General features: G+C 35.5%; 1 long non-coding RNA gene across 1 annotated transcript; it reads right to left on the bottom strand.

The window, feature by feature from the left end:
* Positions 1-16,746: 16,746 nt before the first annotated feature.
* LOC108581309 lies at positions 16,747-24,729 on the bottom strand. Its single transcript, XR_002516112.2, has 4 exons — positions 24,298-24,729; positions 21,441-21,628; positions 19,400-19,451; positions 16,747-18,889 (listed from the first exon to the last, which is right to left on the bottom strand). It is a non-coding gene; the product is annotated as an uncharacterized LOC108581309 (long non-coding RNA).
* Between the last annotated feature and the right edge of the window lie 209 nt (positions 24,730-24,938).

Raw genomic sequence — 24,938 nt, 5'->3', positions numbered from 1 at the left:
TTCAACACAGTACTGGAAGTCCTAGCCAGAGCAATCAGACAAGAGAAATAAATAAAGGGTATCCAAATTGATAAAAAGGATGTCAAAATTTGCTGTTTGCTGATGACACAATTGTTTACCCAGAAAACCCTAAAGACTCCTCCAGAAAGCACCTAGAACTGATCGAAAAATTCAGTGAAGTTTTTGGATACAAAATTAATGTACATAAATTAGCAGCTCTTCTATAAACCAACAGCAACCAAGCTGAAAATCAAATTAGAACTCAACCCCTTTTACGACAGCTGCAAAAACAAACAAACAAATGAAAAAAAAAAACTTAGGAATATACCTAACCAAGAAGGTGAAAGACCTCTACAAGAAAAACTACAAAACACTGAGGAAAGAAATCATGGATGACACAAACAAATGGAAACATATCCCATGCTCATGGATGGGTAGAATCTATATTACGAAAATGACTATACTGCCAAAAGCAATCTACAAATTCAATGCAATTCCCATAAAGATACCACCATCATTATTCACAGGATTAGAAAAAGCAATTCTAAAATTAATATGGAACCAAAAAATAGCCCACATAGCCAAAACAGGACTGAGCAAAAATAACAAATCTGGAGGCATCACATTACCTGATTTCAAACTACACTATAAGGCCATAGTCACCAAAACAGCATGGTACTGCTATGAAAATAGGCATATAGACCAATGGAACAGAGTAGAGAACCCAGAAAGAAACCCAGACACTTACAGTGAACTGATCTTTGACAAAGCAAACAAAAACATAAAGTGGAGAAAGGACACCCTTTTCAACAAATGGTGATATGATAATTGGCTAGCCACACGTAGGAAAATAAAACTGGATCCTCATCTCTCACCGTATACAAAAATCAATTCAAGATGTGTTAAGGACTTAAATCTAAGACCTGAAATTATAAAAATTGTAGAAGGTAACATTGGAAAAACCCTTCTAGACATTGGCTTAGGCAAGGATTTCAATAAGGAAGAACCCAAAAGCAAATGCAATAAAAACAAAGATAAATTACAGGAACTTAATTAAACTAAAGAGATTTTGTATGGCAAAAGGAACAGTCAGCAGAGTAAACAGACAACCAGCAGAGTGGAAGAATATTTCACAACCTCTAGATCTGACAAAGATTTGTTTGAATCTACAATTAACTCAAACAAATCAGCAAGAAAAAAAAATCCTATCAAAGAGTCGGCTAAGGACATGAATAGACAGTTCTCAAAAGAAGAAATACACATGGCCAACAAACATGTGAAAACATTCTCAACATCACTAATGATCAGGAAAATGCAAACAAAAACCACAATGTGATACCACCTTACTCCTGCAAGAATGGCCATAATAAAAAAAAATTAAAAATAATAGATTTTGGCATGGGTGCAGTGAACAGGGAACACTTCTACACTGCTGGTGAGAATGTAAACTAGTACAACCACTATGGAAAACAGTGTGAATATTCCTTAAAGAACTAACAGTAGAACTACTATTTGATCCAGCAATTCCACTACTGAGTATCTACCCAGAGGAAAAGAAGTCATTACACAAAAAAGATACTTGCACATGCATGTTTATAGCAGCACAATTTGCGACTGCAAAAATGTTGAACCAACCAAAATGCCCATCAATCAACCAGTGAATAAAGAAACTGTGAGATATATGTGTGTGTGTGTGTGTGTGTGTGTGTGTATGATGGAATACTACACAACCATAAAAAATAATCAATTAGTAGCATTTATAGTGACCTGAATGAGATTGGAGAGAATTTATCTAAGTGGAGTAACTCAGGAATGGAAAACCAAACATTGTATGTTCTCACTCATAAGTGGAAGCTAAGCTATGAGGTTGCAAAAGCATAAGAATGACACAGTGGATTTTGGGTACTCAGGGGAAAAGTGTGGGAAGGGGGTCAGGGATAAAATAGGGTGCAGTGTATACTCCTTGAGTGTTGGGTGCATCAGAATCTCACAAATCACCAGTAAATAACTTATTCCTTTAACCAAACACCACCTGTTCCCAAATAACCTATGGAAATAAATAACTCAGAGCTGGTGGTTTGGAGGAAGGAAGTTAGTGAAGGAAAACAAAAACAATGATGACTCATGATTTTGCTTTAAGGAATTGGTTGGTTGATAGAGCTATTTCTTTGTATAAGGGAAACAAGAGAGGGAAATATCGTCTCCATTGACTACTGATGATAGTCAGGAAGATGGAATCTCAAACATAAATTTCAAAGGTAATCTGGGAATATTTGCATTTCATATTTGTTTCTGAGGGAACATGGGAGTCTTTTCTATCACTCTCTCCAGCAGTTTAGAACATTTATTCAAGTGTGAGTTCCATATAACTCAACTTAATCCCTTTAGGCATCAACCAGAGCCCATATGCAGCCCATATGCCATGAGTACTTTTTGCCCCTAGCAGCTGTGGAGTTTATCTTACTTAGGGATGTCGTATACAAGTGGTTTTGTTTTGTTTTGTTTTGTTTTTTTGTTTTTTTTCCCCCCAGGGTCTTATCTTTAGATATCCTATTGTTAGGATAAAAACTAAACTAGTAAGACTGGTTTTAAAAGTAAAATTGTCAACTATGGTGTCTGAGAAGAACTAAAAATGACAATTATAATAATAGTTACAATTTATTGAGATCTTATTATATAACAAGCACTGATCTAAGTATGTTATACTCTACTTTTAATCTGAGGTAGATACTACTTTTAACTTATCTTTATATGCAATACTGACATTCAGAGAAGTTAAGTAACTTGAGGTCACATAACTAGCAAAAGATGGAGCTATGAATGGAACACAGGTTTGCAATTCTTTACATTTCACATGGAAAATCATGCTAAACACTTTCTCTTGCCTGAGATCTTCCTTCTAAATGCCTAAGATTCTACCATTTTATGTAATGGACATTTTCACACTCACATACATACTACCTCAATGGGTAACATAACAAACCTTTAAGGAAAATTGGCTACCAACCAGCCAATTCCGTTTATGTTTCCACTTTTTTCCGATGAGGAGAGTGGAGTTTAGAAGGTCTAATACATTTTTCAAAGGTCACAGAACTATAATTTGTAGTTCCTGGGTTTTGTTCTAATTCTAAATTTCAATCTCAGTTTTCTACTTTTATTTCTCTAATATAAAAAGTAACAAAATAGAAAATATTTATTCAAAAACTATGACTTAGTCTCTATTATATGTAGGCAGTATTCTAAGAACTTGAATGTAATCTTTCAAAAAATCTAATTTCTGAGACTTCTCACCATGATGGAATAATTGTTGCCAGATTTATTCTCCTCCTGTAAAGAATACAAAACAGAACAAAATGTAGGAATACACTGTTTGAGAGATTGAATATCAAGGAGTGCAGCACTATAATTATTTGGATTGGAGAAATACACAAATTGGGTCCCAAGTTCTTCTCACTTTCTTCCTGGAAGAACTTTTTGGACCACAGCATAGGGAAGATGAGCCCAAGAAGAATGTAGAGGTCCTAGTAAGACGAGGAGTAAAATATCTGAGTTTGGACTCCCTGAAGTGTCTGGAATTTGTGGAATAGGGCAATCAATGGTGAGGAAGGAGCAGTACAGGATAGAAGGAGAAGCCTTCTGATGGTTCTCCTGTGGCCCTGGATGAGGGCTGGGTTGTGCATGAGCATGACAAAATTCCACGAAGCTCACAGAGAGCAGATGCTGTGCGCATGAATCTAAATGTTGCTATTGGAGATCACACAACACTGAGGCTGCTGAAATTCTGGTCCAGTCAAAGTTTAGGGTCCTCACTGAGTACTTTGGGTATTCAGTTGAGACCCTACAAAGGCTAGACTTTAGAAATAAGGACTCCCTTTTAAAGTAAAGGTGATATCCCAGAACTAAGGACAAAACTGAAATAGCCCTAAACATTTTTTTAAGAAAAAGGGAAATCTGACAATTTTAAGAACATCTCCTATAACTTATCTATGTGCCAGAGCAAAACACCATAACTTATCTAGAAAACAACACGGAAAAGACAGTATAACAACAGTATTCAAACTGCCTACGGTATACGGCTACAATCTCCAGCATTCAATTTTAAAAATTACTAGATAAGTGATGATATAGAAAATATGACAAATAATTGTGAATAAAGGTCAATAAAGACTGAGAGATAATCCACTTCTGATAATTCAGACAATAACTTAATAACATGTTTAAGGACTTAAAGGAAAAAATTAGATCATGTGAAAAGGTACATGCTCTTAGTAGAGAAGTAGAAATTATAGAAAACAGAAGAGGAAACTCTACAATGGAAAGCTAACACATTAGAAAAGAAAAATCCAACAGATGGACTAACCAACAGATTGGATACTAGAGGGGAAAAAAAGGATCAGTGAATTTGAAGACAAACCATTATTTAGAATGAAGAACATAGCAAAGGAAGACATACGAATGATAAAAAGGTATATGAAAAAGTGCTCACCATATTGATCGGCAGAGAAATGCAGATCAAAAGTACAGTGAGATATCATCTCACCCAAGTTAAAATGGCTTTTACCTAAAAGATGGGCAATAACAAATACTGGCAAGGACTTGGAGAAAAGGGAACACTCATACACTGTTGGTGCAAATGTAAACTAGTACAACCACTGTGAAGATGAATACAGAAGTTCTTCACAAAACTAAAAATAGAACTACCATATGATGCAGCAATCTAACTAATAGGCATATACCCCAAAGAAAGGAAATCAGTATCTTGAAGAGACATCTGCACTTCCATGTTTATTGCAACAGTAGTCACAGTAGCTAAAATTTGGAAGCAGCCTAAGTGTCCATTGAGAAAAGAGTGGATGAAAAAAATGTGGTACTTATACACAACAGTGCACTATTCAGCCATAACAGAATAAGATCCTGTCATTTGCAGCAACATGGATGGAACTGAAGGATTTTATGTTAAGTGAAATAAGTCTGTAACAGAAACATAAACTTGGCCTGTTCTCACTGATTTGTGAGACCTAAAAATTAAAACAATTGAACTCATGGAGACAGAGAAGAGAATAATGATTACCAGAGGCTGGGAAAGGTAGTGGGTGGGATGGAGAGGGAACTGGGGATAGTTAGTAGTTACAAAAATATAGTTAGGTAGAATGAATAAGATCTTCTGTTTGACAGCACGATGAGGTGACTAGAGTCAACAATAATTTATTGTACATTTAAAAGTAACTAAAAAAATATAACCAGAATGTTGATAATACAAAGAAATGATAAATGCTTGAGGTGGATACTCTATTTACCTTGATGTGATTATTATATATTGTATGTCTGCATTAGAATATCTCTTGTACCACATAAATATATATACCTACTATGTATCCATAAAAATTGTAAATGCAAACCAAAAAAAGAGCACAGAGAAAGATGGTTTCACCTCTGGAATGGCAGCTGTGGAGCTCCACGGACTCACTCCTTACCTAGACAACCATAACTAGTGAAAATCATTATCTAAAGAAAACAGCTATTATTTTAAAAGTCTCTAAACTTTGTCTTATAGACATATGAAAAATATAGACACACGTATTCAAGAAAATCTACTAAGTCTCAGGAAGAACTGTGAGAGCCTGCAGAACATGAGCCACAACCTGCTCCCTCCCTAACCCCACTGCAGTGTGATAGAAGCTTCACTATGTGTGAGTGTGGTCAAGGAGATGGGGATCTCCCTGTTCTTCCAACTCCTAATCATGGGCTGGTTGGTTTACCAGAGGGAACCAGGAGAAAGGAAGATTACTACTAGAATAAGAAAAATTTCACAATGACTGGCCTCAAAAACCACCTTTGCAAAGGGGCCTGAATTTAATGGGATCTGAGTGTGGAGCAGTTTGTGTCCATGGGCATTGTTGAAAACAATAGAGCAATCACCTGGAAATTGGTGGAGCCTAGAAGTGGGTGTAATACCAATAGAAGCAGAAAGTTTAACAGAAAATTCAGGAAAAGAGATAGTCAAAAACAGCCTTTTAAAAGTACTGTTATGCCAGGATAACTTCATAGTAAAAATTTATATTTCTTCTTTTTTATCCTGTTAACTAATTTGAGAGCAAGTGTATAAAACAATATGCATATAATTGAATTTCTGGGCCTATAACGTATAGAAATATAATATGTTCGAAAATAAATGCACAAGGAAGAGATGGGGAGGTCAATGAAATAACATCAGATGGTAACTTGAATCCATATGAACAAACTAGAAAAATCACAAATGTTAAATAAGAATGTAACCTACAACAACTCTAAGACATATACTCAATCTCCTTTTCAGTCTCTTTATAAAAGATATAAAATCATTTTGAAACAAGTTCTAGTGTTCTACAGTATGGTATGATGACTATGGTTAACATAAATACATAATTTCAAATAGCTAGAAGGATGATGTTGAATATTTCTAACAGAAAGAAATAATGTGAGAATAATATTTGCTAAAATGAATATGCTAATTCCCTGATTTGGTTACTATACGTTGTATGTATGGCAACATCATTATGTACCCCATGAATATGTACAATTATTATGCATAACATTTTAAAAAATAGAAACTTTTTTAAAGTAGAAAAAAGATAAAAAATTATATAAAGTAATAAAAAAATTATAATGATGCACTATTGTAAAATATGTCAACATAATATGTATGACAATAACAGCACCAAATAAGGAAGACAGAAGAGTGCTGTATAGGAGTAACGTTCCTGTATCTCACTGTAAAGAAGTCATTTGAAATCTGAAGTAAATTTTAATAACTTATGATGGATATGATAAGCCCTAAGAAAATTATTTTTTTATGTAGTGAAAAAAACAATTAAAGGAATTAAAATGTTACACTGGAAAATATTCACTTAATGCAAAAGAAAGCAGTAAACAAAGAACAGATAAATAGTAGATGTAAAACATATAGAAAACAAACTTAAAATGGCAGTTATAAATACAAATATATGAATAATAATTTTAAATGTGAAAAGATTAAAACATTCCATTAAAATGCAAAGATTGACAGACTAGATTTAAAAAAACAATATTCTAGTATATGTTATCTACAAGAGTCACATTTAGGATTCAAAGATGCAAATACAGGGAAAGTAAAAAGATACAAAATATATGATGCAACAGCAATCAAAAGATAGCTGTGATGGCTACACTAACAACAGACAAAAGAGACTTGCAAACAAAGAATAATGCTAGAGATAAAGAGAATAAAGAAAAAGGATTAATCCATTAGAAATATGAAACAATTATAAACACATATGCGTGTCACAACTGAACCCAAAAATACATAAAGCAAAAAGTGACAGAATTAAAAAATTGATAATTCAACCATAATAGTTGGAAATCTTAATACTCCATTTTTAATAATAGAACATTTAAGCAGAAGATAAATAGGGAAATATGATCTTTATTATTACAAAGCTTACTCTTTAACTAAATGTGAAGAAACAGCTAACTGAATATAACCTGGGTCTTTAATCAAATAATCCAAGTTTTGAAGTTAATAAAGCTGGAATAAATGTATTTTTAGAGTTGGTTCTAAACAAAACTAAGGTAATTTTTCTTTCTGCCATAGTTGAATTTGACCAAAGTGTAAAGGCTTTATGATGGTCATGAAATATTTCAAATTGTTTTGATGTTTGAAGAAATGCATGCATCTTCCCATGTTGTCTTTGGTCTTTAAAAATAATAATAATAGTGGTCTGGCATGGCGGCTTGTCTCTGTAATCCCAGTATTTTGGGAGGCCGAGGGGGCAGATCATGAGGTCAAGAGATCGAGACCATCCTGGCCAATATGGTGAAACCCTGTCTCTACTAAAAATACAAAAATTAGCTGGGCATGGTGGTGCATGCCTGTAGTCCCAACTACTCAAGAGGCTGAGGCAGGAGAATTGCTTGAACCCAGGAGGCGGAAGTTTCAGTGAGCTGAGATCACACCACTGCACTCCAGCCTGGCAAAAATTAACAAAATTTAAAAAATTGTTTAAAAAAATTAAAAGAAAACAAACAATAGCAACAGAATGAGCTATACAGCCATATACTGACCACAGAAAAAAATCAATATTACTTTGGGGCAATTTAATTAAATGAGGACCATGTTAACATTTTCTCTTCTAATTAGTATTCTTCTATAACGCTTGTATAGCATAGTTATTTAAAAATTTAGTGAAAATTGGCCAGGTGTGGTTGCTCATGCCTATAATTCCAGCACTTTGGGAGGCCAAGGCAGGCAGATTGCTTGAGGTCAGGGGTTCAAGAACAGCCTGGACAACATGGTGAAACCCTGTCTCTACCAAAAATACAAAAATTAGCTGGGCATGGTGGCACACACCTGTAATCTCAGCTACTTGGGAAACTGAGGCAGGAGAATTCCTTGAACCTGGCAGGCAGTTTGCAATGAGCCACAATTGCACCATTGCACTCCCGCCTGGGCAACAAGAGCAAAACTCCATCTAAAAAGAAAATAATAATAATTTAATGAAAATTATGCACTCTTTTAGTTAAAACACACACACACACACACACACACACACACACACCCCTGAACACGAAATCTTCACATAATTTCAGAGTGAGTAGCAAACATGGAAGCCTACCCTTGGACTTCAGATTAAGAATCTAAAAGTTAAAATCATATAGAAATGAAATAGCTGCCATGTATGATATGAATTACTCTGCACATAAGGCCAGCTTTATAACTGAAGCCAAGTGTTCTCAATTTTTATAAACTAAACATAATACTTTACCCCTAAAGACAAATTTGGTTTTATTTCAAAATGATATTTTTATATTTACAAAAAAACTTTTCACAATTTTATTATGTACAGACAAAGAAAAATTACAGTTATTTATCTTAAACTGTCAAGGCCAGTTACTATCAAACACATATGTTGGCCTGGCACAGTGGCGCATGCCTGTAATTCCAGCACTCTGGGGGGCCAAGGTGAGTGGATCACGAGGTCAAGAGATCAAGACCACCCTGGCCAACATGATGAAACCCCGTCTCCACTAAAAATACAAAAATTAGCTGTGTGTGTTGGTACACACCTGTAGTCCCAGCTACTCGGGAGGCTGAGGCAGGAGAATTGTTTGAACCCAGGAGATGGAGGTTGCAGTGAGCTGAGATCATGCCACTGTACACCAGCCTGGTGACAGAGCAAGACTCCATTAAAAAAAAAAAATTGTTGCAAAAACCACAAAAAAACTAGTATAATTTATTATTGGGGGAACCAGTCCCCAATATTTCAACATAGGTTCTTTCTATTTTCCCTAAGTGTTGACTGGTCTGAGAAATAAAGAGAAAGAGTACAAAGAGAGAAATTTTACAGTTGGGCCTCCAGGGATGTCATCACATATTGGTAGGACCATGATGGCGACCCCGAACTGCAAAACCAGCAAGTTTTTATTAGGGATTTTAAAAGGGGAGGGGATGTATGAACAGGGAGTGGGTCATAAGGATCACATGCTTCAAAGGTCTACGAAGATCACAAGGCAAAGGCAAAATTCGAAATACTCATGAGGGTCTATGTCCCGCTGTGCGCGCATTGTCTTGATAAACATCTTAACAGGAAACAGGTTTCAAGAGCAGACAACTGGTGTGACTAGAATTTACCATGCTAGAATTTCCCAATCCTAGTAAGCCTGAGGGTACTGCAGGAGACCAGGGCATATGTCAGTCCTTATCTCAACTGCATGAGACAGACATTCCCGGAGCAGTCATCTATAGACCTACCCCCAGGAATGCATTCCTTCCCCAGGGTTATTCCTTGTTGGGAAAACAATTCAGTGATGTTTCTCCTACTAGCACATCCATCTATAGGCTTTCTGCGAGAAGAAAAATATGGCTCTATTCTGCCCCACCTTGCAGGCAGTCAGACCTTATGGTTATCTTCCCTTGTTCCCTGAAAATCACTGTTATTCTGATCTTTTTCAGGGTGCACTGATTTCATATTGTCCAAACACACATGTTTTTATACATTTATACAACAGTGGTCCTGAGGTGACGTACATTTTTGGCTTATGAAGATAGCATGATTAAGAGATTAAAGTAAAGACCAGCATAAGAAATTATAAAAGTATTAATTTTGGGTACTGATAAATGTCCATGAAATCTTCACGATTTATGTTCTTCTGCCTTGGCTCCAGCCAGTCCCTCCGTTCAGGGTTCCTGAATTCCCACAACAATTTATATACCCAATGATTGGAATGTTCATACATTTATTAAATATATATATATGTGTGTGTGTACTTGTTTGTGTATGTGTTTGTATATATATAAAATATATAAATATATATGTATATTTATATATATAAAATCATGCTAGATTAGGTGAGGTGGGGAAATAAATGCTAATTAAAACTAGAATTATCTTCTGTCACATGGAGCTTAAAATATAGTGATAGAAATAGATATTAATCAAAAGCTTGTTCAAATAATAACTGAATTGACGAAGCATGATGCTATAAGAACAACCTGTAATAGGGAAACTTGACATAATCTAAGAAGACAAGAACGACATCCTTTTGAAAAGAAAAGTAGCAATTCAGCTGCGATATGAAAAATAGAAAAGCTACATAGGTGAATGGGGAAGGAAAACATTTCACAAGAAGCAAATTATCATATGAATATTCTACGGCTGGAAGAATTATGAAACTGAAATGTTTCCTATATTACATGTATTTCTTCCTCTCTCATATATATGTTCATGTTATACATATTTCTTCTCTCTCGTGTGTGTGAGTATACATATGCACACACACATAGATATATATGTGTATATGTATATTATATGTATATGTATACTTATATAAGTATAAAATTTCTAGACTTTAAAAAATACCAGTAAATACTTGGCTTTATCATGATGTAAAGAATTATGTAAGTAGAGCAGCTAGAAATTATCAGACACTTAAGCTAAAAACAGATACATACATATATATATGCACTGCATATATATGTATAACCCTGTATTTATATAACACTGATGTGTTATTAATTATTAGTGTCCCTTTTATTCTCAAAAGTGTGTATGTTTAGACAATAAATGGAGTGACAACCTACACATCTTCTGAGCATGTGGGAAACTTTATAAGCCTGAGTCTTTTATCTTTAAGATTCTTTTTAGCTATGAGTGCCATTGCAGTCGTTATGATAATCAGTGGTTTCTGGCTATTTCTCTTTCCTTTTAAATTCTAAAGTGGTTTATTCTTTTGAATACTGTGCATGCAATCATTGCAAATATGTTCATTGACCATGATTCTACTGTCTAAAGAGGAGTAAACTACACTGTCATGCTTTTTCATGTGTTCATACACGCATTTCTTGCATATATTATTGTCAATTGACATTTCATATATTAAATGACCATCCTCTTATTAACAAACTGGACCTTATTGATTAATTCAGTGATATCCTGAATCCTATTTATTTATTTATTTTGCCATTTCATACTAAAATGTGAGAAATTACATGGTAAGCTTGTGTGTTGTCTCACTGCCACCTGGTGGCAAGAGTATAGAAAAGGCAGCAAAGCAAAGATGGATGACAGACCAAGTGAAAGTCATTTCCCATAGCATGCAAATCACATTACCCAGACTTCTTTCAAACACCTAGTGGAAGCATTTTTCGTATCTATGTCTTGGCTCTTTCAATAAACTGTATGGAAAACCCTAAAAAGTATAAGAAATGAAATTATCAATGATTAATCAGTATATCATTAGTGAGGAAAATGTGAAAATAGTGAGATGCTAAAAAGATCTGCTTAATTATCTAAGTATAACTTTGAGATGCTTTAAGATTTTTTTAAAATTTTATGGATAAACTTTCTTTAAAACTGTCATTTTCTATGGCTTTAATCTTGTCAGTTAAAGGAAATCAAGCAGACTAATCTTTGAAATATAATAAATAAATTTTTGCTATCAAATAGGTATGACTCATGACCTCCCTTCTGGTTTAAGTGATTTTTCAAACTAAAATCTCCAAGACAGAAGTATCTGTTTCTAGCTTATGTGTCTGGTTTTTATTTCTAGCTGCTCTATTTATATAATTCTTTACATCATGATAGAGCCAAGTATTTACTGGTATTTTTCAAAGTCTAGAAATTTTATTGTATCCTCTCAAACAATATGTATTTAAGAAAATAATAATGCTGAATATCAGTTTCACTCTTGCTGTTCAAGTTTTTCTAATTCATTATGCATTTAGTAAATGAATCTCATGGAATAACAGTGCTGACTTCTGTCATCTACTTTTCCTATTTGAGGGATTTCTCATTTCAGGCTTCCAGGTATGTCAAAGTTATGCATATATGTCTATTTAAATTATCCTATTTAATTTATTCATATATATTACAATGTATTTCTATATTGGAGCTAGTTGAGTCCATGTGTATATATTTAATAACAAATTAGTGCTTTACATTTATACTAAGTTTCTTCATATGTTGTCCTGCATCTGGCTCTCAAAAAAAAAAAAAAAAAAAAAACTATTGTGAAGGAAGAAGGGAGGAAAACAGGACTAATTATTCCTATCTCATGAATAAGAAAATAAAAACAGAAATTGACTGAAGGAGGAGTAGTTGAACCTAAGAATTCTGGTTCCAACACCAGCACTTTTTCACTATATAACAACAATGGGACTATCATTTCTTTCTTTTGGAATGTCCACCAAAATCTCACACACTTAAGGGAATTTGGCATACTTCTAAACAGACACTCCCAAGGTGGTGTGATAGAGTGAAGAAGCATCACCTTCAGTTTTACTAGGTGTGTGGCATGGCCTCAGCTGAAAAATTAGAATTATAACACATTTCTCTTCAGTTTCATCAGAGGATTAGAGTTAACTTATGCAAAGCTCCTAGTACAATTTCTGTAATATTGTAGATGTTAAAAATAGCTATTATCATTAAAGAGAAAACATGAAGCTAACAAGATTCTTGTGGATCATCAGACTTAGGCTGAAGATAGGTCTTCTTTGATAAACTGCACTGGCATTTCAATACCTGAAATGTACTGCCAGATATTACCCCTACATTGTAAGGCTACCCCGTAGTTCTGTTTGATGCCTAGCAATGACTATTTTGCTGCCATACTAACACTGACTGGGAAGAATGAAGAAATGTTATCAATGATTGCAAATCTACTTCACTTATCTAGAGCCACATATGGTTAGTTTGGTCTCACCTAGCCTGTCCATGAGGGCCTATCTTATTCCTAGCACTGTGCAAGAGAGGTTTCATAAACAGGGAAATAAAAGCCACAACTGTACCAAAATGAATATATCTAGCTAATATAGGAGAAAAGAAATTGCACATGCAACAAATAAAAATTCAACCTTACATAATCATTCCTAGATATGGGGTGAGTGTATGTGTGCACACATGTGTGTATGTGTGTGTGTGTTTTAATGAAACAAAGCAACAAAGCATAAATGCCCTAATCATACAAGCAAAAAACAAAAAACAAAAAAAAAAAAACAAAGCTATGTAACCTGTATCTCTGCAGACAAGTAAAGTGAGTGGGTTTGCCCAGGACTCGGAAGTGAGAAGACACTGCTATGTGCCAAGAGAATCTAACCATTTCAGTATCTAAGAAAAGAATGTTAGAGAGGACAATAAATGGCCTGGAGAGAAAAACAGGAAGTGTCACCTAGTAACCACTTTACAGTAGCATGATGAGGCCAAAATGTCCTCAAGAAAGCAGTGCCTTATGCAAAAATATGGGAAAGAGGCTTGGAAGAAAAGGCCACTATGCTAGGAGCCAACGTTTTAGAAGAAGGGTTTCAGAGTAAAAAAGAAACATGTACATCATAGATGTAAAAGAATCTTATAAAAATAAGTGAAAGTCATTTTTGAAAACCTAGGCACAGTTTAATGTAACGAAAATAAACTATATATTTCTATGCAAATACTAAAATGGTATATATTTTATTCAGTACATTTATAACTCCCATAAACTCTTATAACTATCTTTAAGCAAATATGTAGAATTTACAAGAAATAATTTTGGAGATAAGTCTTTTTTTAACAAAATAAATCACTGAGTATTTCCTTTATAAAGAAGATTCCACTTATGCATTTAAGTTATGATCCAATTTTTAAAAGATGATGATAAATAACTTGGGTTATGGTCTACAGTAAAGGGTATAGCGTAGTCTTAGGCAGGAAAGGTATAATAAAATACCTATGCACTCAGACTGTGGTTTTAAGTACCATAGAAATTCAAGTATTATAATGGGTGGTCTATAAGTTAAGCAAGGAAATTGACTTACTAACAAGAGAATATAATGTATCTCAATGATACTAGAAAAATGAATAAAGTGAAAAGATTCAGTCTGAAAAGAACCTGAGTCATCAAATAATGAATTTTCAAACTATGACTCTTCTATGGTTCCATAATAAAGAGACAGGAGTACTCAGTTCTTACTCAAAATTGATTTTCAGAGAAAAATAAACCACCAGAAGATTGAATGGTGATCTCTATAGTCTAGTTATAGTGAACAAAACATTCAGACAGGAAGTGAACAAATCTGTGAGAAAAAAAAGATGCCTAATTGTAACACCCCAGAACTACTTGGAGAATGACAGAATGTACAACTAAAAATTAACTCATAGAATTGCTGTATGACTTTAATGAATGGTTCATATTTTTAAGGGCAAAGCCTGCGTGTATGTGTGTGTGTGCATTTCTTCTATAACTAATTTTCTGCCTTGGCTTCACATTATAATCATGGGTCACTTGAGGAGCTTTTTATAAAGAGAGATGTTTGTGCCTTGTTCTAAAACAATTAATTTGAATATCTAGAAGTAGGACCTGACCATTTTTTAAAATTATACTTTAAGTTCTAGGGTACATGTGCATAATGTGCAGGTTTATTACATATGTATACTTGTGCCATGTTGGTGTGCTGCACCCATCAACTCGTCAGCACCCATCAACTCATCATTTACATCAGGTATAACTCCCAATGCAATCCCTCCCCCCTTCCCCCTCCCCGTGATAGGCCCCGGTGTGTGATGTTCCCCTTCCCGAGTCTAAGTGATCTCATTGTTCAGTTCCCACCTATGAGTGAGAACATGCGGTGTTTGGTTTTCTGTTCTTGTGATAGTTTGCTGAGAATGATGGTTTCCAGCTGCATCCATGTCCCTACAAAGGACGCAAACTCATCCTTTTTTATGGCTGCATAGTATTCCATGGTGTATATGTGCCACATTTTCTTAATCCAGTCTGTCACTGATGGACATTTGGGTTGATTCCAAGTCTTTACTATTGTGAATAGTGCCACAATAAACATACGTGTGCATGTGTCTTTATAGCAGCATGATTTATAATCCTTTGGGTATATACCCAGTAATGGGATGGCTGGGTCATGTGGTACTTCTAGTTCTAGATCCTTGAGGAATCACCATACTGTTTTCCATAATGGTTGAACTAGTTTACAATCCCAACAACAGTGTAAAAGTGTTCCTATTTCTCCACATCCTCTCCAGCACCTGTTGTTTCCTGACTTTTAATGATTGCCATTCTAACTGGTGTGAGATGGTATCTCATTGTGGTTTTGATTTGCATTTCTCTGACGGCCAGTGATGATGAGCATTTTTTCATGTGTCTGTTGGCTGTATGAATGTCCTCTTTAGAGAAATGTCTATTCATATCCTTTGCCCAGTTTTTGATGGAGCGGTTTGCTTTTTTCTTGTAAATTTGTTTGAGTTCTTTGTAGGTTCTGGATATTAGCCCTTTGTCTGATGAGTAGATTGCAAAAATTTTCTCCCATTCTGTAGGTTGCCTGTTCACTCTGATGGTAGTTTCTTTTGCTGTGCAGAAGCTCTTGAGATTAATTAGATCCCATTTGTCAATTTTGGCTTTTGTTGCTGTTGCTTTTGGTGTTTTAGACATGAAGTCCTTGCCCATGCCTATGTCCTGAATGGTATTACCTAGGTTTTCTTCTAGGGTTTTTATGGTATTAGGTCTAACATTTAAGTCTCTAATCCATCTTGAATTAATTTTCGTATAAGGAGTAAGGAAAGGATCCAGTTTCAGCTTTCTACATATGGCTAGCCAATTTTCCCAGCACCATTTATTAAATAGGGAATCCTGTCCCCATTTCTTGTTTTTCTCAGGTTTGTCAAAGATCAGATGGCTGTAGATGTGTGGTATTATTTCTGAGGACTCTGTTCTGTTCCATTGGTCTATATCTCTGTTTTGGTACCAGTACCATGCTGTTTTGGTTACTGTAGCCTTGTAGTATAGTTTGAAGTCAGGTAGCGTGATGCCTCCAGCTTTGTTCTTTTGACTTAGGATTGTCTTGGAGATGCGGGCTCTTTTTTGGTTCCATATGAACTTTAAAGCAGTTTTTTCCAATTCTGTGAAGAAACTCAGTAGCTTGATGGAGATGGCATTGAATCTATAAATAACCTTGGGCAGTATGGCCATTTTCATGATATTGATTCTTCCTATCCATGAGCATGGTATGTTCTTCCATTTGTTTATGTCCTCTTTTATTTCACTGAGCAGTGGTTTGTAGTTCTCCTTGAAGAGGTCCTTTACATCTCTTGTAAGTTGGATTCCTAGGTATTTTATTCTCTTTGAAGCAATTGTGAATGGAAGTTCATTCATGATTTGGCTCTCTGTTTGTCTGTTACTGGTGTATAAGAATGCTTGTGATTTTTGCACATTAATTTTGTATCCTGAGACTTTGCTGAAGTTTCTTATCAGCTTAAAGAGATTTTGGGCTGAGACAATGGGGTTTTCTAAATATACAATCATGTCATCTGCAAACAGCGACAATTTGACTGACCTGACCAGTTTTTTTTAAAGTTCTCCAGATGAAAACGTAGTGCAGCCACAATTAACAATCACCAGTATTCACAATAATTAATACTGCATCAGCCTGTATGTGCCAGGCACTCTTTATACGATTCACTCATATTCACTCATTTAATCCTCGTAACAATATTATTGAGCCAGTATGCTTTATTTCCATTTACAAATGAGCAAACTGATCCTTTAGAGAGGTTAGGTAACTTTCTAAAGTTATGGTGATTGGAAAAGAGGAAAAAAAAAGGATTATCTGATTTTAGGAACTCGCAGCCTACCTCTATTATCAAATCTACAAATTCATTCAATTATTCTTTCAACTGCTGATTTATTCCACAATCATGTATTGAGTACTTATCATGTAATAGAAGTTGGAAATATAGACAAATAGAATGTGGCCTACATCTTTGGAGGAGTTCATTCCTAGAATATTCCTAACTTTTATGCCTGGAATGTAGCTGTGATGACTGGTGTCCTTATGCCTCTCTTGTATATTTTTCCCATCTGTATTTAGCAGCTCTTCAGATTGAAATTTTACAGCAGCTGTACAAAGGAATTTTAAACTGGTACATGTGCAGCATTCTCTATTTGGACCTTGTAATTCCAAAACTACAGTGGGCTGTTGGCTGGCCAATAGCTAACACAAAGTTGAGGTTTAATGAGTTAAATTGCCAAAAATGTGCATTTGGCACCTGTCTCTGGACATATTTGCTAACATTTATATCCACAGTACCTAGCACAGTTATTACCTAGCATATAATAAATAGTAAATAATTTTGTTTAATTGAAGTAATGTATATTGACTTGGAATTATACCTCAAGATACCAATCTGAGTTACTAAAGGATTCATAGTTTTAGATCTCTCCTTTTTTTCTTTTAATAGGCTTAAACATTCTCTTCCCAGACTTATGAGGCTGGTACTAGGTATGCTGATGCATTTAAGTAACTCATTAAAATAATTTTATCTTTTAAATTCTTGATGGGTAAAGGCCTTGTTTAGAAAAATGATATGCTTCTTTAATGTCTTCTGCTGGCATCTATTTATTCTCCTGATTTGATCCACATTTGAAAAGTGGCTGTGATGAGAGGCTCATGAGAATGTCATGTACCCTCCCTAATCCTTCATTTAATATAAAGCAATTATAAATGGAATTAAACATTAAACTGATTCCACAAAATTAAACGATGCAAGGCCATCATTTAGTGGTCGAGGTTTTGTACCTTAAGGATTATATATACAATTACAGGAAAGACTTTGGACAGTGGACACTTTAAATTTTGGGATAGAAAAAGTTGTAGTCAAATCTCTGGTGTAAGAGGATAAATGTTTCCCTACAGAACGGTGCACGAACTCTTGGGATTCAAATACCAAATTTTGAGTTCTGTCGAGAACTATCAGTGAGGCATTCTCTCCAACCAAACAAAAACTGAAAGAGAATAATCTCCCTTTCATAAAGTAGTACTCTTTATGTCATCTTCCCTAGAATCCAGGTGGGGAAAGGAGTCTAAAAGGAAACTTAACCTTTTATATTTGCATAAAAATGACCATTTTGGTTTTTACAAAGCAAGATGTGAGTAAAGGATAAAAAAAATGTAATCTAATCCATTCTTATTTGTGCATACCTTTTTTTGAGCAGCTTGTGTCATCAGTGAAAAACTGTCAGAACTCTCAGAGCTCATAGCAAGGGCTGGCCACAAGCCTTAATCAGCAATGAACCGGCCAGCACATTTAATTTTAATTAAGTCCCCATGCCAGGAAAGAAGGCTTTGGGGGAAAACAGGCTTTAGAGGTGCCATGTGTTCATGGAGTTGTTCTATATTCACAGAACCATTTGAAATAATTGCAGCTGGTGTGAACATTAACTGACCAATTAAAAGAATTCTATCACTTGACTCCTGCCAAACATTTGACATGACTACAAAATGATCTTTGAATTATGCACACCTTTATGACTGCTCATTCTCCTGGGACATCAGGAGACTTTCTTCCAGAATTGATCTCTCTCTTGAATTGAAACCAGCATTTCCTCTTTCAGTTTCCTGTCACAAGTAATAAATAAAAAATAAACCATTCCATTCTTTTTGCAAAAATACCAAGGGCAGAGGTAATGATTTTACCCCAACTCCAAAGAGACTGGAGGAGGCCAATTACAGCTGTCGAAGGCAAGCTGGACTCTGTCGTTGCAGGTAATAAGATCTCCCCGAAACTCACCATCTGTACCTTCATTTCACTAGTTGCTATCAAATTACATTTTCCATAAAGAAATTAAAGAAAAATCGAATCACACACCATATGTAGATCCATCTCCCCTGGTGTTATTTACATTTGCCTTTTCCATTATGATTATTAGGGGAAAGGACACTTGTGACTTGCTGTACTAAGGTATGGCTGGATGAGGAACCTTATGCCAGTAATGCTACCTTTACTAGTTACCTTAGAAATAGGGGACCATAGCTTCATTGAGCCATTTCTCCTAATTCTGGAGTGTGGAAGAAGATTGTTAGAAAAAAGAGAAAAAAAGAAAAACACATGCAAATTTGGAGTCTTACCACAAATATTTCCCTTCCGATCCAACAGTGGGTGCTTTGATAAAGAACAAACCTGGAAAGCAATAGATTTTACTGGTAGTATGGCCCTGAAAGCATTCAGAAAATTTATTTCTTAGCTGTAAGGCTGCGGTTTATAGTACAATGAAAAGAAGGAGAGGCAAGCATTTACACTGAGGGAGTGCTTAAAATCAAGACTAATTTCTTCATTGTTTGCTCTGCATCCGGTTTATAGATCGTTAACCTCTTGGTACATTGGCTCTTTTCCCTAGGTATATGAACAAGCTATAATTCCTTCCATCTTTTTTGAGACGGAGTCTCGCTCTGTCAATTCAGGCTGAGTGCAGTGGCCGATCTCAGCTCACTGCGCTTCCTGCCTCCCCGGGTTCACGCCATTCTTCTGCCTCAGCCTCCCCGAGTAGCTGGGACTACAGGCGCCCGCCACGGGCCTCGGCTAGTATTTTTTAGTAGAGACGTGGGTTTCACCGGTTCTCATAGGATGGTCTCATCTCCTGACCTTGTGGATCCGCCTGCCTCGCCTCCCAAAGTGCTGGGATTAAGCAGGCTTGAGCCATCACACCGCCAATTCTCCTTTCCATCTTAAAAAAAAAAATCCATCAGTTCACCTCAGGCCTCTGTTCAGCTATTGTATTATATCTCTCTTTACCTTCATCATTATGGCTTTGAAAATCCACTTCCTCACTTCCCATTAGCATCTCAGATCACTGCAATCTTCCTCTTCTGTCCTCAGTATTTCATTGAACTGGAACATCCCCAATACAATGCATAAATTTTAGCTATTGTATTCTCTGCCTCACTAATATTTTACTACTCCTTTATGTTTTTAACCCTAGCCATATTCACTGCCTCTTTAATATTCTTTTCTGGTTTCCCTTCATCCTCTCTGGTCTCTCCTTCCCAGTGCCTCAAGTCCATCCTTTTTTCTCATCCCCACAGTGTGACATTAATGCAGGACCTTATCGTATTATTTCAAAATTACCCTTTCACTGGCTTGCTGAACTTTCGATAATTCTTTCTTTTTGTTTCCTGTCTTAACACTTTGTAATAACACTCATTTATTCTCCCTTGCCTCATCAGAACCTCACAATAGTCATTAGAATAAACCCAAACTTCCTATCATATGTCCTGTTAATGACTCCCCAGCTTCCTCTGACTCTCAACCACAGATAAGAAGCCATACCAAATTGTTTGCTAAGTATTCTATTCCATGTTTTGGTAAAGTCCTTATTCCACTCTTTTATCTAGCTAACGCCTACCCATATTTCATGAAATATTTTAAATCTTATCTCCTTAAAAAATCAACCCAGACACCATATGCAGATAGCCCAACCTCCCCATCTTCATTACTTTCATTGTACCCTGTGTATGCCTCCATAGTTACGTATTGTACTGTTTTGCTGTGGTCTGTATTTTGGCACTAGACTCATCTTCCAGTAATGAACCATGTTTTTAATTAATGTATTCTTCAGTATTTATAACAGTGCTAGATATTAGTCACTAATGTCAAGTTAGAAGAAAAGAATGGAGAAGGAGAGAGAGAAACAAAGGAAGGGAAGGAAGGAGGAACAGAGGGAGGAATCAACATATATGTTACTATGCCAGACCAGCATCCATCCATCCATCCATCCATCCATCCAAACTTCTTGTAGTAGTTTTCTTAGGAACCACCCTTTCCTACTCAGTACATGTGATTCAGGTAGAGTTAATTTCACACTTGGCTTCAAGGGTGCCATATGGATTTTGAAAATATAAGTATTAACTTTGCCTGCCAATTCTGAATGCAGACACTTTGAAAGCTCAAATATCTCAGAGATAGAAAATATTTTATGCATGTTTTCCAAAAATATGTTATATTAGAAGTTAAGTACAACTTTAGCATACATAACAACAATGCTAAGATGTCTGCTAACTATCCAGCAGGGTTATATCTCAGGAGTCTAACCTAAGAATGAGAGCATTAATTCAAGTGATGCTTAAACTCATTTAACCATGCAAATAAGTCCTTGAATTCAAGTTTACATACTGTTTGTTAAAACTTCCTTGAATTGTATCTACATTGTCTTTATGCACATCCTATATGTTGAAGTTATTTTGTTGTCTCAGTCACAAAATCCTTCCTCTGAGATGTCCCAGGTATTCCACATTGCCTTTCCTTCTTATGTTACTTATATCCACCATCACTTTCCTTTTCCTTCTTTGTGGTGCCAGCTCCTGGAAAAAAATCAGGGAATACCTAAGCTCTTCACGTTCTTTACCCATCAACACAGGGGTGGCAAGTTGGCAAAATCACTAACTGCCTCCAGCCCACAGATTTATTTTTCACCAGCCAACTTATAATGATTTGAGGATTTAACCTAAAAACTGAATTTTCAGCTTCCTTTAAAAAAAAAAATTTCTAACAGATCTAGAGCACCAGTTTTTCCAGCTATTGTGGGTTACATGGTGCTCCCTATAAGGATTCATTGAAGTCTTGACCCCCAGTAGCTATAAATGTAACCTTATTTGGAAACAGACACTTTGCAGATATAATCAAGTTAACACAAGGTAATATTGGATTAGGATGGGTCTTAATCTAATTACTGGTCTCCTTATAAGAAGAGGAAAATGTGGACATAGAGACATAGATACACAGGGAGCAGAATGTCATGTAAATATACACAGACAAAATGAGGTCATCATTGTGGAAGAGATGGGAGTGATGTGTCTACAAGCCAAGGAATGCCAAGAATTGTGGGTGACCACCAGAAGCTAGGAAGAGGTAGCAAAGGATGCTCCCTTCTCCTTCAAAGAGCAAATGGCCTTGCCAACACATCAATTTAGAAATTTCAGCCTCCAGAACAGTGAGACAACAATTTTCTACTGTCTTAAGCAACCTAATTTATAATACTTTATTAGGTCAGCCCTAGGATACTAACATAGTAACAATGGGCTAAAAATAAATGTAGGCTGCCCCTTTTAGAAGGGGCTTGTGATCTACAGTCCAGGGAGCTCAAGATCCTTTTTGTCACCCCTATGGTTTCTTAGTCATCAAGGCTAAATGTCATTTGCCATTTGTCTCCTGCCACTCAGTGAATCTCCCTCACTCACATTATATCTTTGGTCCCTGTAAGACTTTCAGTTTGTGATATTTTACTATTTGTATATTAATACTTTCATTTTTTCATTGCAAGTTTTATATTTTGTTTAATACTACTCTCAACAATGTCATTTGCTACTGCTGCTTTTCTTTGTGTAGTTGTTGACATTTTGGAAATTGATTTCATCTTGAGTAAAAAGGAGAGAAATACCTGTGTTTTCACCAAGATATTGATATTTTGTTACAGATAATTCTTTATTGAGGGATTGTCCTATGCCTTTTATAATAATTAGTAGCATCTCAGGCTTCTTCTCACTGGATGCCAGAAGCACCTTCTGTCGTCGTGACAACCAAAAATGACTCCAGAAAATGTCAAATTTTCTAGAAGGGGAAGATCCTCCCAACAAAATCTTCCCAACAGAGAGCCGCCATCTTAGGTTATTTTTCCTATCCATGCTCAAAGAGAAAGAATAGGACACTATAACAAATGTTTCAAAATAATAAATGTCTCCTAAAAAGTAATTCACAAGGGTTCATTATGCCTCTACACTTTTGTCTTGTCACGTATTCCTGTACATCTAGCTGTAAGAATTCTCTTTATGACAAAAAGTGTTAGATGTGTCCCAGGAACTTTTTGGCTATTCTGCCTTAATAGTAATAACATTAATATTAATTAGGACATTGCCATACTGATAAAATTTTTTGTTCCCCAGCTGATTGTGGCCAGTGAGAATATGTGGATAGGTGTTGGCCAATGAGATATGAGTGGGAGTGTTATGTGAAACATTAGAAAATGCCATTAAAGAAAGCGCTTACAAATATTCAGTTCTTTTTTGCTTCCTGCTGCCTGAAATTTGAATGTAATGATTGGAGTGCTGGCAGCCATCCTGAGACAATTCAGTAAAAATAGAGGGAACACAAATTAGAAGTCTGGGTCCGTGAAACAGAGGATCTGCCATATTACTTCAGAATTGCCTCTCTTAGGACTTCAACTCAGGAAACACACACACGCGCGCACACACACACACACACACACACACACACTTTTATTTCAGGTTTCCTGACACATGGAACACAGTCTACCTCTAGTTAATACATAGCTCATTCTAATTCTACAAAGCTTTTTCAAAGTTTGCTTAACAATAATTTGTACTATTTCAATATTTGCTCATACATAGCTCTATTTAAACTTCAAAAATTATCAAAGTGTTTTTTGTTATATATTAAGGACAACATATACCTTTTGAGAGTACGGTTGGATCAGGGCTAACGTATACAAAGCACCTAAGACATTGCCTGTGTGATGGGTGTTGCTACAGTCATGAGGATAATTATAAAAATTGCCATTATCATTAGATGTGAGAATGTCTTCATTTAGCATTCCTATCATCTAAGGAAAGGATTCTAAAAGTCTTGAAAATATCAATTTGGGAGGCTAGGAATGAAATATATATTTTACTTACCTATTTTCTTCTGTGTCATATTAAATATGATATTAAAACCAAAACTTGTATCTGAAATCTGAATGCCGATTGGCATCACTGATGATATTTTAAAACGTATAGATGCTTCTGGACCACTCCAAGAGATTCTGATTTAATTATTGTGGGGCACAGCCTAAACATTAAGAATTTTTAGAGCTCCCTAGCTATTCAAAATTCACAGCAGAGTTTCAGAATCATTGCTTTAAACAACAGTAAGAACAGCCCCTTTTTTACTGCTTGCTGTAGTTGTCAGAGACCAGGGGGCTGGCATTGGAAATGGATGAGCAAACTGTAACTCACCAGGTTGCCTGAATACTTACCAAAATAACTAGATTTTCTTTTTTTTTCCATCATATTCTTCTCTTCTGATTTTTTTTCTCATTTTTATCAGTCATTTATTGGCAATTCTAAAATAGAAAAGGAATTTACCATTTAATCTTAAAAAACTATGTATGAGCTTTCCAGGTAACGGTTGAAAAGAGGAGAATATCAGAATGATTTGGCATTAGAGTGGCTTCCTCTGACATTGTTAGTCACAATTGCCTTGACTTTCAACCCATTGCCTTTCTTATCTTTAACATTAAACTTTGTCATCACCTCTAATTTTTTTAATATATGAAAAAATGTAAGTTTATTGCTGATGAAAATTCTAATGTCACAGAAAAATGGCAGAACAAATTTTTAAGAGCAAGATATATTGCTGAATCCACAATGGGATTTTATTCTATTCTAAGCAATGTTTTTCATTTAAAATTTTTTTATACCCTTCTCACCTCTTTTTTTATATATATATACTTTAAGTTCTGGGTTACATGTGCAGAACGTGCAGTTATGTTACATAGGTATATGTGGTGGTTTGCCGCACCCATCAACCAGTCACCTACATTAGTTATTTCTCCTAATGTTATCCCTCCCATAGTCCCCAACCCCTAACAGGCCCCAGTGTGTGATGATCTCCTCC

This window comes from Papio anubis, chromosome 10 (genome assembly GCF_008728515.1).
Source record: "Papio anubis isolate 15944 chromosome 10, Panubis1.0, whole genome shotgun sequence".
NCBI classification, from domain to species: domain Eukaryota; kingdom Metazoa; phylum Chordata; class Mammalia; order Primates; family Cercopithecidae; genus Papio; species Papio anubis.
The sequence above is the reverse complement of the archived record's forward strand: the minus strand, read 5'-3'. Positions and strand labels throughout refer to the sequence as shown.